Source organism: Corylus avellana, chromosome ca2 (assembly GCF_901000735.1).
Source record: "Corylus avellana chromosome ca2, CavTom2PMs-1.0".
Taxonomy (NCBI): Eukaryota; Viridiplantae; Streptophyta; class Magnoliopsida; order Fagales; family Betulaceae; genus Corylus; species Corylus avellana.
The window spans coordinates 8,221,477-8,233,925 of record NC_081542.1 but is presented as its reverse complement, the minus strand read 5'-3'; the positions used below and the strand labels follow the sequence as shown (position 1 = coordinate 8,233,925).

The 12,449-nt window shown below is 33.9% G+C and overlaps 1 pseudogene; it reads left to right on the top strand.

The window, feature by feature from the left end:
- The first annotated feature begins 532 nt into the window (after window positions 1-532).
- LOC132168992 (glucan endo-1,3-beta-glucosidase 14-like) lies at window positions 533-1,540 on the top strand (annotated as a pseudogene).
- The last annotated feature ends 10,909 nt before the right edge of the window (window positions 1,541-12,449 follow it).

Here is a 12,449-nt window from a genome sequence, read left to right as displayed (position 1 = left end):
TTGACACACCTCAAGTGGTATTCAATACAACTCAATGACTTATATATATATATATATATTCAATTAATGCATACATGTAAATAGTAATATGCCCAATGTTCTTGAAATAATTAAGCAAATAAACAACTTTATTAAATAAACTAAAATGTCATGCAAATTGAATTGGACTTTAAAGTATAAACCCTAACATGCTGGGAATAGTGTAATAAACTAAAATATTTTTGTACGACATTGTAGTTTATATTGAATAATGTTGTTATTCATAGATGTATTTAATTAAGCATATGCCATATAACCTTTGTAACACCTCACCCCCACTGACACATAATATTGTCTAATTTTGGCTCTCTCAAACCAAACTTCCCATTTGTAACACTCCACACCATTGACACACAATATTGTCCGTTTTTCGCTTTCTTAAATCAGACTTCATAGGAGGTCACACATCTTGGTACTACTCTCGCATAAGCCCACTTAACTGCAGAGTTCTGATGGGATCATGACCATCATGGCTTTAAAACGCGTTGTTGTCATGAAGGGTAAATGTGTACATATAAGCACATCTCTCATCTTCATACCCAGGTGATGTGGGACGTCATACATATCCACCTTCAGTTGGAAGTTTCACAACCAACATTTATAGCACTATGATAGAACTTTTAAAGTTCTTATCGGACATCAAATCTCCCTTTTGGATTTATGCATTTCAATTTTTGTGTATAAGGGCGGTCCAACTAAGATTTCTTTGGATTATGTTTTGTTTCATCCTACAGTAAGAATAATAGACCCGTACAACAAGCTACAATATGATAACATGTTGTATGCTCAAGTTGATGCAGTCATATATGTTATTGCTAGAATGGGCTTTGGTGGAATAGAGTTTTAGGTTTTTGAGACCGATTGGCCATCAAAAAGGGACCTCGATGAAATTGATGCAACCTTAGAAAATGCTGCCACTTACAATAGGAACTTAGTGAGACGGCAATTGGAAAATGAAGGGACACCTTTGAGGCATAATATGAGGCTTGAAGTTTATGTATTTGTTTTGTTCAATGAGGATTTAAAGCGTGTACCAACATCAAAAAGGAATTACGGTCTCTATCAATCTAATGGAAACATGTGTTACAATGTATAGCTCCTTGCCCTATCAAGTAATACAATACCTTCAATGGATTATAAGCCCCTCGGTCATGCTTCCTTTGCTATAAAGGTCTTTCCCTAGGCCCATAGGCTCATTTTCTTAATCCATATTTCATTGGTTAAGAAAAAAAATATATAAGAAATTGTAAAAGTGAAAAGTTTTTTCTCGTGTACTTCAATTTTGATAAAAGTTTAAGCATATATTATTAATATTGGCGTGCATTGTTGGTTGTAAGTGCTATATTTTGTTGAATACTTATCTCTATTAATTCTTTTATTTTTCCTCTGTTTAAATGGCAATTACTGTGAAACAGGCAGCAATCATGGATTGTCAAAGCTTGGTGTATTGGATGTTTATCCATTTGCTGATGTTCCAAGTTTTAACGAGAAGACCATATGAAGCCAATGGGAGGTCGTTTAAATATGAAGTGTTGTGTATATATGCATACTGGTATGCTCGTCTGGTCTGAGGCTTGTTGGATGGATGGATGGACATGGTACCGATTCAAAAATGTAGTTTCAAACTATGGAAATGTTTGATAATGATATCAGTTTCTTTCCTTAGTTCCTTAATTAGTTCCAATGGTTCACTACCACATTTCTATGCATCGTTCACTATGATACCAAAGCGTGCTAATTAATTAGTTACATCTAAACAATGTGTTTTTGGGTTGGGCGATCTACGCAGTTGAATCTACTTGATAAAATTGAAAACCTAGAGAGCTAATATCAATTCATCTTTTCTTTTCACTTTCAAAGTCGTGACCTACATGTTTTCTTCATAATATTCATTTTATAAAAAAGAAGCATTTCTACAAAAGTAAATAAGAACCATTTTGGGAGGAAATTTTTTTTGGTTACCTTAATAACATGCCACGTTTTTAATAAATAATACTTTTCAAACGTTTTGATGCTTAAAAATGGCCTAAATTTCATAATTTGAAAATCTACAATTTTTGTAAGGGATCATAATCATCTTCTACAATTTTAGAGAAATAGTAGATTCTCAAATTGCGCAATTTTAGTTGTTTTTAGGAATCGAAATGCTTGAAAAGTATCAATTATTAAAAATATGATATATTCCAGTTGAGAATTGAGTATATTTTCATAAGATTATTGCTCTCTACGTATTAAAAAAGTTTTGACCAAAAAATTGTCAATTTTATAAAGAATAAACTTTTTTACAAAAGTGAAGAGGAACCCTTTTGAGAGGAATTTTTTTTTGGTTACCTCAATAATATGCCACGTTTTTAATAGGTAGCATTTTTTCAAGAGTTTTAATGCTTAAAAATGGTCTAACTTACATAATTTGAGAATCTATAATTTGTTGTAAGGGATCCTGATCATCCTCTACAATTTTAAAGAAATAGTAGACTCTCAAATTGCGCAATTTTAATTGTTTTTAGGAATCGAAATGCTTGAAAAATATCAATTATTAAGAATGTGATATGCTCTAGTTGAAAATTGAGTATATTTTCATAAGATTCTTACTATCTACGTTGTAAAAAAGTTTTGACCCAAAAACTGTCTTTTAATTTTATGAAGACTAAACGTTTATACAAAAGTGAAGAAGACAATATTTCTTAAACTTGGAGAACCAATACCAAGTTTATCCAAAAATGTAAATGCAAGGCAGACAGCTCACTATAACTACAAAAAGGAGTAACTAACTTACTTTTAGGGGAAACTTTAGTAAGCTCCCCTGAACTTCTAGTTGATTTGACAAACATCCCATGAACTTCAAACTCTCTCACTTTACCCCCTGAACTTTCAATTTCTATCATTTTTCCTCCTCTGTTAGTTTTCACCGTTAAACTGACATTTTGTGCCCATTATACCCTCAACCAAAACTACGTCGTTTTGAGCTCCAAAATTACACCGTGTCGGGCTTCAAAACTACATCACCAGCCAACCCAAAACGACGTCGTTTTGAGCATTATATTGATAAAAAAATAAAATAAAATAAGCAAAATATTAAAAAAAAAAAAAAAGGACCAAATCGGGGTGTCTGGCCAAAATAGAGCCACCTCTTGGCCGATCTGGGGGTGGTCGAACCACCCTCACGGCCAAGGGGGTGGCCCGGCCACCCCCAAAAGGCCAAAAAAAAAAAAAAAAAAGGGATCGGTGTTTTGGGGTGGTTGACCACCTCAGGGTTAGGGGTGGTTTTAGCCACCCAGCTAATGGGTGGCTTAAAACCACCCCAAGCCCCTCAAAACTCAAACCCATTCTCCCGGGCAAGATTTTTTTGACTGGGATGGGGTAAGGACCACCGAGGCTTGGTGTGAAACGCCCATTACCCCCAAGCAATTCCCTGCCACCCAAAACAATCCCCATCTTTTTTTTTTTTGGCTCAGGCCAAACCACCCCCTTGGCCATGGGGGTGGTTGAACGACCCCCAGACCAGCTAGGGGGTGGTTGGAGCCACCTCGATTTGGTCTTTTTTTTTTTTTTTTCTAAATATTTTACTTTTTTTTAAAAAAATAATAATAATAATTTTAATGCCTAAAATGATGTCGTTTTGGACTGGGTGGGTGTTGTAGTTTTAGGGCACAAAACAATGTAGTTTTGGGGTGAGGGTATAATAGGCATAACAAGTCAAACCATTTGACTTTAACGTTGAAAACTAACAGAATTGTCCAAAGTGAGAGCAAACCAAAGTTTGTGGGACTAAGTGAAAGTTTTGGTAGTTTAGGGGGTATTTGTCAAATTGGCTGGAAGTTCGGGTGGCCTTACTGAAGTTTCCCCTAACTTTTACAAAAGTATAGAAACTTCCACAATGCCCCTTTGCACAGTCTGCAATACATTCTGATTCAAGACAAAAGAAAGAAAGAAATCAATTTTTCAAGACAAACCCATTTGAGGGGAAATTTTTTTATTATAACCTCAATAACATGCCACGTTTTTAATAGGTAGCATTTTGATGCTTAAAAATGGCATAAATTATGTAATTTGAAAATCTACAATTTTTTATAAGGAATCCTGATCAATCTCTACAATTTTAAAGAAATAATAGATTCTCAAATTGTGCAATTTTAGATGTTTTTAAGCATCGAAACGCTTGAAAAAGATCAATTATTAAAAATGTGATATGTTCCAATTGAAAATTGAGTATACTTTCGTAAGATTCTTTATTTCTACATTATAAAAAAGTTTTGACCCAAAAATTGTCTTTTAATTTTATGAAGAAGAAAGGTTTCTACAATAGTGAAGAGGACATGCCACATTTTTAATAGGTAGCATTTTTCAAGCATTTTGATGTTTAAAAATGGCCTAACATATGTAATTTGAGAATCTATAATTTTTTGTAAAGGATCCCGATCATCCTCTATAATTTTAAAGAAATAGTAGACTCTCAAATTACATAATTTAGAGTTATATTTAGTCATCAAAACGCTTGAAAAATATCAATTATTAAAAATGTGATATGTTCTAGTTGAGAATTGAGTATATTTTCATAAAATTCTTGCTCTCTACGTTGTAAAAAAGCTTAAAGTATATTTTTTCCCAAAAAAAAAAAATAAATAAATCAGGATTAGAATTTGAATTGGAAATCAAAAAAATTCGATTGAAATTTAAAAAAGTCAACTCTTAGTGGGAGGAGGCTGAGAAGTCTATCAACAAGGCCTACAGATCAGGTATTCTCCTAAGAACAAGAACTCTTAGATGCACAAATGTTCTTAGAGGACCACTAAGGTTCCACTCTCAGATCCACGTGGAAAGGCCTTGCCATTGATAAAAACGTGTAAATGAGTTAAGAAAACCATAACTAAATGTGAAGAAAATAAAGAGCAATGTTTTTAATTAGAAATTAGTTTGCTAAAAATACTCATAGTCTCTTAATGAACGAGTGATCTCAATAAAGATGAAAAAGAATTAAAGACATCCGTTTCATAATTTTTATAGAATTACAAGTTTGCTCTTTATTACAAATTTGATCAATCACGAATACTTATTAACAAATAAAAGCACAAAAATGAACATTTAAGTAAGGGATTTGGAAGAACATAATTCTTCAAGGCTGTACTCTTAGTAGTACTCATAGGAGGCCAATGTCCATGACAATGAGGAGAAATTTATGGAGGACCACAAATGCTCAGACCAAATCCCACATATCCAGCCACTGTATCAAAAGAAGTTTGGATTCCGGCTAGTTGAGTGTTCTCGATAATGCATGTAGTATAGTTGATTGGGATAAAAGCAAAACAGAAAATGCCCTCACCAACATGACGTTCTTGCTCAACTAGAATGTTCATTCCTTTCAATGTTAGGATTGGTCCGACTTAGAAGAAGAATGACACATTTGTAACCTGAACCAACTCTAAGTCAGATAGGTTGTAGCATGTGTCAAACATGATGTTCGCAGGAGTGCGAGGAAGATTTACGGTTTTGCAGGGTAGGCATTACGAAAAGCCTCGTAAACAAGCCTTGAAAGCGAGTCTATGTTGCACCAAAATCTATGATCCCTCCTCCTATGAAGCTGCTTTTGGGAATAGATAGCCGCATGTCTCCAATCCCAAGGCCCAAGAGCCTTACAGAGTAATAAGTCCTTGTTTTTGGGTTGGGGAGCAAGGGAATCCATGTAGTTCCAACATGTGGCACTGCTCCTGGAACGCTGAAATTCAACCAACCTAACGACTCTCCAACTGAACCGGGCAAACAATAGTTGAACATGCCTGCCAATCCATGGAGTCGAAGCTGAGTTGGCAGTGAAAGTGGCCCACCTCCAATGCCCACCAAGTCGTGAATTGCAGGGAGCATGGAATGATTTGAGTGGTTGCACCCAAAAAAACACATTCTGAATGTCGATACTTCCAAACTTAAGTGTTTCAAGCACAAGCACACCTTTCGTGAACGAGTTGTCCGGGTAAGCCACCCCGTACTGACACTGACTCATGTTGCAACTGTGTCAGTCGAGGTGATTACAGGTAGTGGAGTCACAAGGCACGGCCAAAATGGAAGTGGAAACGAGTGGGTCGAATACGCCTGGCGTTAGGTAACAATTATAGGGTTTACACTAAAACCATGTAACGTCACTCCCTGTGTCTATAATCATAAGCTAGCTTACAGGAGGGGTACCCACTTCCATCTTTATAATATCTGCTCCAAGTGTCTTGGGAAAAATCACTGTAGGCATAAGGATATTAGGTGGTGTTGGTGGAGTTGTTGGCAATGGAGGGGGAAGTGGTGAAGGAGATGGCAATGGAGCGTAGGGGGTGGTGGTCGGAGGTTGTGCTAAAGTTGATAAGATAAGTATTGTAAGGAAGGACAGGAGAGACGCCATGACTGTCAGGGGCGGACGCACGTTAGGAGTTGGGGGATCCATGGCAACCCCAAACATTTGGAAGACCCTTTAAATTTTTTTTTTTTTTTTAAAAAAAAAAGAGTTACAATTACAGTGTAAAGGCCCCGGCTAAATTTGAAAATTAACTCCTACAAGTTTTTTCTTTTCTCTATTATACTATAAGTCTAGAATGGACTACTATGTAACCAAAATAATAATAATAATAATACTAATTAATTAATTAATTACAAAAAAATAATAATAATAAAAAGTTTTTGTTTCAAACAAATCTTAAATTTTACTCTCTTTCACATTCTCACCCAACCCTAAGAAAAAGAGAGAATTTTTTTGGTTGAAGAAATACTGAGAGGCTGAACACCATAATTTGTCTCACATCCACCGTCTGACCGTCGATCTGTTGTACTTCCACCGTTGGCCGTCCACGCACCACCAGCGGTAGCAACAGTGCATCGTGAGTTTCCTCTCTTCTTTGTAGAATTTAAGATTTATGCTTTGAACTTTGGGGCCTTTCTGAAACACCATTTTTTCTTAGAAGAAATTTGAACATGTGAGAAGAGAAACATTGTAAAACGGTGAAAGTTTTTTGGCTTGAGGCGTGCGGGAAAGACTAAAAGGTGAAAGAAGATTACTTTGAAATAAGATATTTGAGGCTTAACAAATAAGGTCAAGACTCAAAGTTTGAGAGTCAAAGAAAAAGATAAGAAAAAAAAGAAGAAAAAAAATATTTGTGGTTGTGGCCTGTGGTCCTATAGGGGTGTTAGCTGTGTGGGCAAAGTGAAACAATGAAAAAAAAAAAGAAAAAGAAGTGATTCATGGTGGGTGAAGTGTGTTGATAAGAAAGCAATTTTTTTTTTTTTCCTTTAGTCTTTAATTGATAAAAAAAATTCATTTATTCTAGAAGGTTGATTAGGGGAGGAATTTTTTTTTTTTTTCTTTTTCTTTTAGCTTGAGATGAAGAGTTTGAGGAATGATGAAATAGTCTTTACTTTTTTTTAGTCTTTAATTGATAGTAGAACTCTCAAGAAGATTGATTTGGAGCTAAAAAAAAAAAGAGAGAGAGACAAATTTAATTCTAAACAATCTAATACTTTTTCAAATAATTTTCAAGATAATCTTAAGTGTTTAACTTTTAATAGTCATGAAATAATTCAAACAAAAATCAATTGCAATGACATGTTCATACTTTTCTTTAGGGTGTTTTTAAATGGCATAAATTATGTTAAGAGGTAGGAGTTAAATTTATTAATATAGTTGTATTTAAAGTATTAGAGTAGTGTGAGAATTATGCATGTCCTTTTCAGTTGAAGTACTTAGTAAAATACAACTACTTGATTTTAGATAGATAAAACTCCTCCAAATTAGATTGATTTTTTAAAAAAAATTTATTCTATTAAAGTAAATAATGCCTTTAAAATAAGTAATCAATTTGGAAGATAACTTCTTCTTTTTATTGTGCTCCATTCTTTCTTCTTCTAATTAATTATTGATTTTATTGGTTTGCAGCATTCGGCTAACTCCTTATTGTGGTTGGTTTGTTTTCAAGAAATCCCTCAAGATAACTAATTCACTGAAAGGTACTCATTTTTCTTAAACACTACTAATTGTATTCAGTTTACTTCATAAGTAATTTAAATTATTATATGTTTGTGATGTCCTTAGATGAATATTTTTAATAGTTACTTTGATTTTTGTTTTTTTTGTTTTTTTTTTTGGTAATTTGATGAATTCGATTTGATTAATTTATTTGTTACTCTTTCAGTTGTTGGTGCTAATAAGAATTATTTTGAGTAAAAAATTCTCACAAATATTTTATATTTCTAATTCTATGTACTTTTCAAGTAAATTGTTGATCCATAAATTTTTCTTACAGCTTAGAGAAATATGGGCAAACCAAAAACAATTGATTCATTCTTTAAGAAAAAAGATGGGAGTGATTTAGAGATTAATACACGGTTAGATAGACCGTTGGCAACGAATCTTAATGCTTCAGTGAGTGATGAGCGACCGACCTTCTAAATATCCAAAAATCAAACCTGAAAAAATGAGTGCTACCTTTTTGGAACATGATCCAGGATTACGTCCCCAAATAAGAGAATTTTCTGTTCACTTACAAGATGAAATGCGGCGTGCTTATCTTAAAGCTGGTCCATATTAACCCATACATGCAAAACATCTAGCTTCAGGACCGGATAATCATCGTCATCGATTTCAAGCTTTTATTGGTTCAAGACATACTCAACTTGGTTAGAATATTCACCTTCAAAGAATCCCATATTTTGTCATCCATGTTATATTTTTTCTAAGCAATCGACAGGCCACCCGAGATCAGATGCATTTACAGTGAAAGGTTTTAACAATTGAAAAAAGGTAAATGGTGGAGTGAATTGTCCTTTAATGGGACATGTGGGTAAAGATTTAAATTCACCGCATAAAATTGCAGTAGATGTTGTGATGATCTCAAGAACAATTCATGTCATATTGGCAAGTTAATTATAAAACAATCATTACAAGAAATGGAGAGTAGTTGATTGCGGCTCAGAACCTCGATAGATAGTGTTCGATGGCTCGCATTCCAAGCATGTGCATTCAGAGGTCATGATGAAAGCTCAAACTCAAAGAATTAAGGTAACTACATTGAATTGATAAAGTTCTTAGCAACTTATAATGATAACATTGCTGAAGTTGTCTTGGAAAATGCTCAACGGAATGCAAAATATACATCACCAAAAATTCAAAAAGAAATTTTGCATATCATTGCAAGTAAAATGCAAGATGTTATTTGTAAAGAAATTGGGGATGCCAAATTTTGCATTCTTGTTGATGAAGCTCGGGATGAGTAAAAAAGGAAACAAATGACAATTATTTTGAGGTTTGTTGATAAATGTGGTTTTATCAGGGAGAGATTCTTTCTTATTGTCCATGTCAAAGATACTACTACATTAACTTTAAAAAACAAGATATGTAATGTCTTTTCTCGTTACGACTTTCAAAGAATATTCGAGGTCAGGGATATAATGAAGCTAGTAATATGCGTGGTGAATAGAATGTGCCACAAGCTTTATTTCATAGAGAATGTCGCTATGCATATTATGTGCATTGCTTTGCTCATATGCTTCAATTAGCTTTAGTTGCAACATCTAGAGAAGCAAAATATGTTCATCAGTTCTTTGTCCATTTGACTTCTGTTAAGAATAAATTCACACTACAAGCCCATCGAATTTTGGGCCCAACGGCCAAGAATAGGCCCATAAAATATTAATTAAATAGCAAGGGCTATTTAATTAATCACTATATAATATTTTCCAATTAGGATTACATTATCATAAAGAAATCTTATTTATCTCTACAAGATTGTTATTCACGATTATCATTCCAAGATAAAGCTCAACATTATCTCTACGTAAAATATTATCTTTACAAGATAATCGTTTGGGATTATCTCAACTTCGAACTCTTAAACCAATTCGAAACAAGGAAATCTAGTTCAAATCAATTTCAACCTTCAAGCCTATAAATTGGCCCCTACACAAGGTACAAAATACGTTCCCTGGCAGATTAGAAATTATTAGGCATATTAAATTATTGTGCGCCGAAGCATAATATTTTTCTTAGGTTCTAATTTTGGCATCGGAGTGTCCACGGCATCTACGCCGTCGGACTCTTTGACGCTTTTTCATTCTTTTGCAGCAATTTGGAGTGCACACATCATCGAATTGAAGATCTCAAAGAACGCAGATTCATCGTGAGGAAAACTGTTCTAATAACTTCTATTATCAATATGGTATGACGTACACGTTGCCATGATGAATTTCAATATTTTCAAGTTGCTGAGATTGAAAGTATGACTGCTGCTAATGAAATTGAGACCGGAAGGGGGGCAAACCAAATTGGGACTTTGCAACGACCTGGAGATATTAGATGATCTTCTCATTTTCATTATGTTTGTAGCTTGATAAGATTGTTTCGTCCATCTTGCTTAGTTCTTGAGAGAATCTCAAATGAGGGAATCGACTATGCTCAACATGGTCATGCTGAGTTAGCTTATATGGTATTAACCAATTTGAATTTGTTTTGATCTTGTATTTGATGAAACAGATTATGGTATTTACTAATTCTCTTTGTCATGCTTTGCAAGAAAATTCTCAAGAAATTTTAAATGCTATGAATGTAGTTTCAACACAAAATTACTTCTTCAGAAGTTGAGAAATGAAGAGTGTGAGCCTTTTCTTGTTATTGTTAAATCATTTTGTGATAAAAAAAAAAAAATGAAATTGATGTTTCTAATATGAATGCTCATTACACTATAGCTCGAGGCAGATCTCGTCGCCAAGATGAAGAATCTTTGATGACAATGGAACATCATTTTAGAATTGATATATTTACTACTACAATAGATTTTCAATTGCAAGAACTGAATAATAGATTCAATGAGCATGCAGTGGAACTTCTTGTTCTTAGCGATGCTTTAAGCCCTAAAGATGCGTACAAGTCATTTAAGATTGATGATATACGCAACTTAATTGAGAAGTTTTATCCTCAAGATTTCACTAAGCAAGAAAAAATCTATTTGAGATTTCAATTGCATCATTATCAGCTTGATGTGCCAAAACATTTAGATTTTCAAAATATGTCCACTTTATCTGAGTTATGTAGAGGATTGGCAATTTTGAGAAAGTCAAAGATCTACAATTTTAAAGAAATAGTAGATTCTAAAAATTGCACAATTTTAGTTGTTTTAGGCATTGAAACACTTAAAAAATATTAATTATTGAAAATGTGATACGTTCTAGTTGAGAATTGTGTATATTTCATAAGATTCTTACTCTTTACGTTGTAAAAAAGCTTTGACTCAAAAATTTTATTTTAATTTTATGAAGAAAAACTTTTATACAAGAGTGAAGAGGAATCCTTTTTAAAAGGAATTTGTTTTTTTTTTGTTACCTCAATAACATGCCACGTTTCTAATAGGTAGCATTTTTCAATCGCTTTGATACTTAAAAATGGCTTAAATTACGTAATTTGAGAATCTACAATATTTTTTAGGGTATCCTGATCGTCCTCTACAATTTTAAAGAAATAGTAGACTATCAAATTACGCAATTTTTGCACTGAAAACTTTTTTGACAAAAAAGGTAAAATTTGCTTGTTCTGTGCATGCTTCTTTTTATCATTCACGCATGTAGTTTTTCGGTCATTTCTCTTTAATAAGAACCTTAAGCTAAAGTAAGTACAATAGAGTATCATATAATGCATGAAAATGTGGTAGTGAAGTATTGAGTATTGAACGCAAGGTGCATTAATTCTAACAACTCAAGTAGGTTGATATGATAGAGAAATAGCTGAAGAAGTGCATGACTGAGGAAATGAACCAAGCACGGAAGAAACACATTTTTATCATTTTATGTTTTATTTCCTTCACGTGTGTAGCTGTCAGCTTGGAATCATTATTGGAGTGCGAGAGAGGGCATGAAATAAGCTTTGAAAATTATTATAAGTGTCAATGTGTGAGAGAGAGGGCATGCAATAATATTATTAGACTATGTTTGCTTTTTCCTCTTATACCTCTCTCCCTCTCTCTCTCTCTCTCTCAAACACATGCATCTCGATCGTATAAAGCCTTTAATTTGATTTTTAATTGTTCAACCATATTAATCCCACTGAAGAAGACGTTGTTTCTGTTCTTTGCGATCATCATGGAATTGTGTTGCAGCCAGTACTACTGCTTAGTAACAATGCTAGTGGTGATAATATTGGTTCCTTTAACTATCTTGGCCTCCTCCTCCTCTTTCACTCCGAAACTATGACACCCCACCCCACTGACACACAATATTGTTCACTTTTGGCTCTCATGAACCAGACTTTTCAAAAGGTCACCCATCCTGGTACTCTTGCAAACGCACACTTAACTGTGGAGTTCTAATGGGATCATGACCATCAGGGCTTTAAAACGTATTGTTGTCATTAAGGATGTAAGTATACATATAAGCACATCTCCATCTCCATCTCC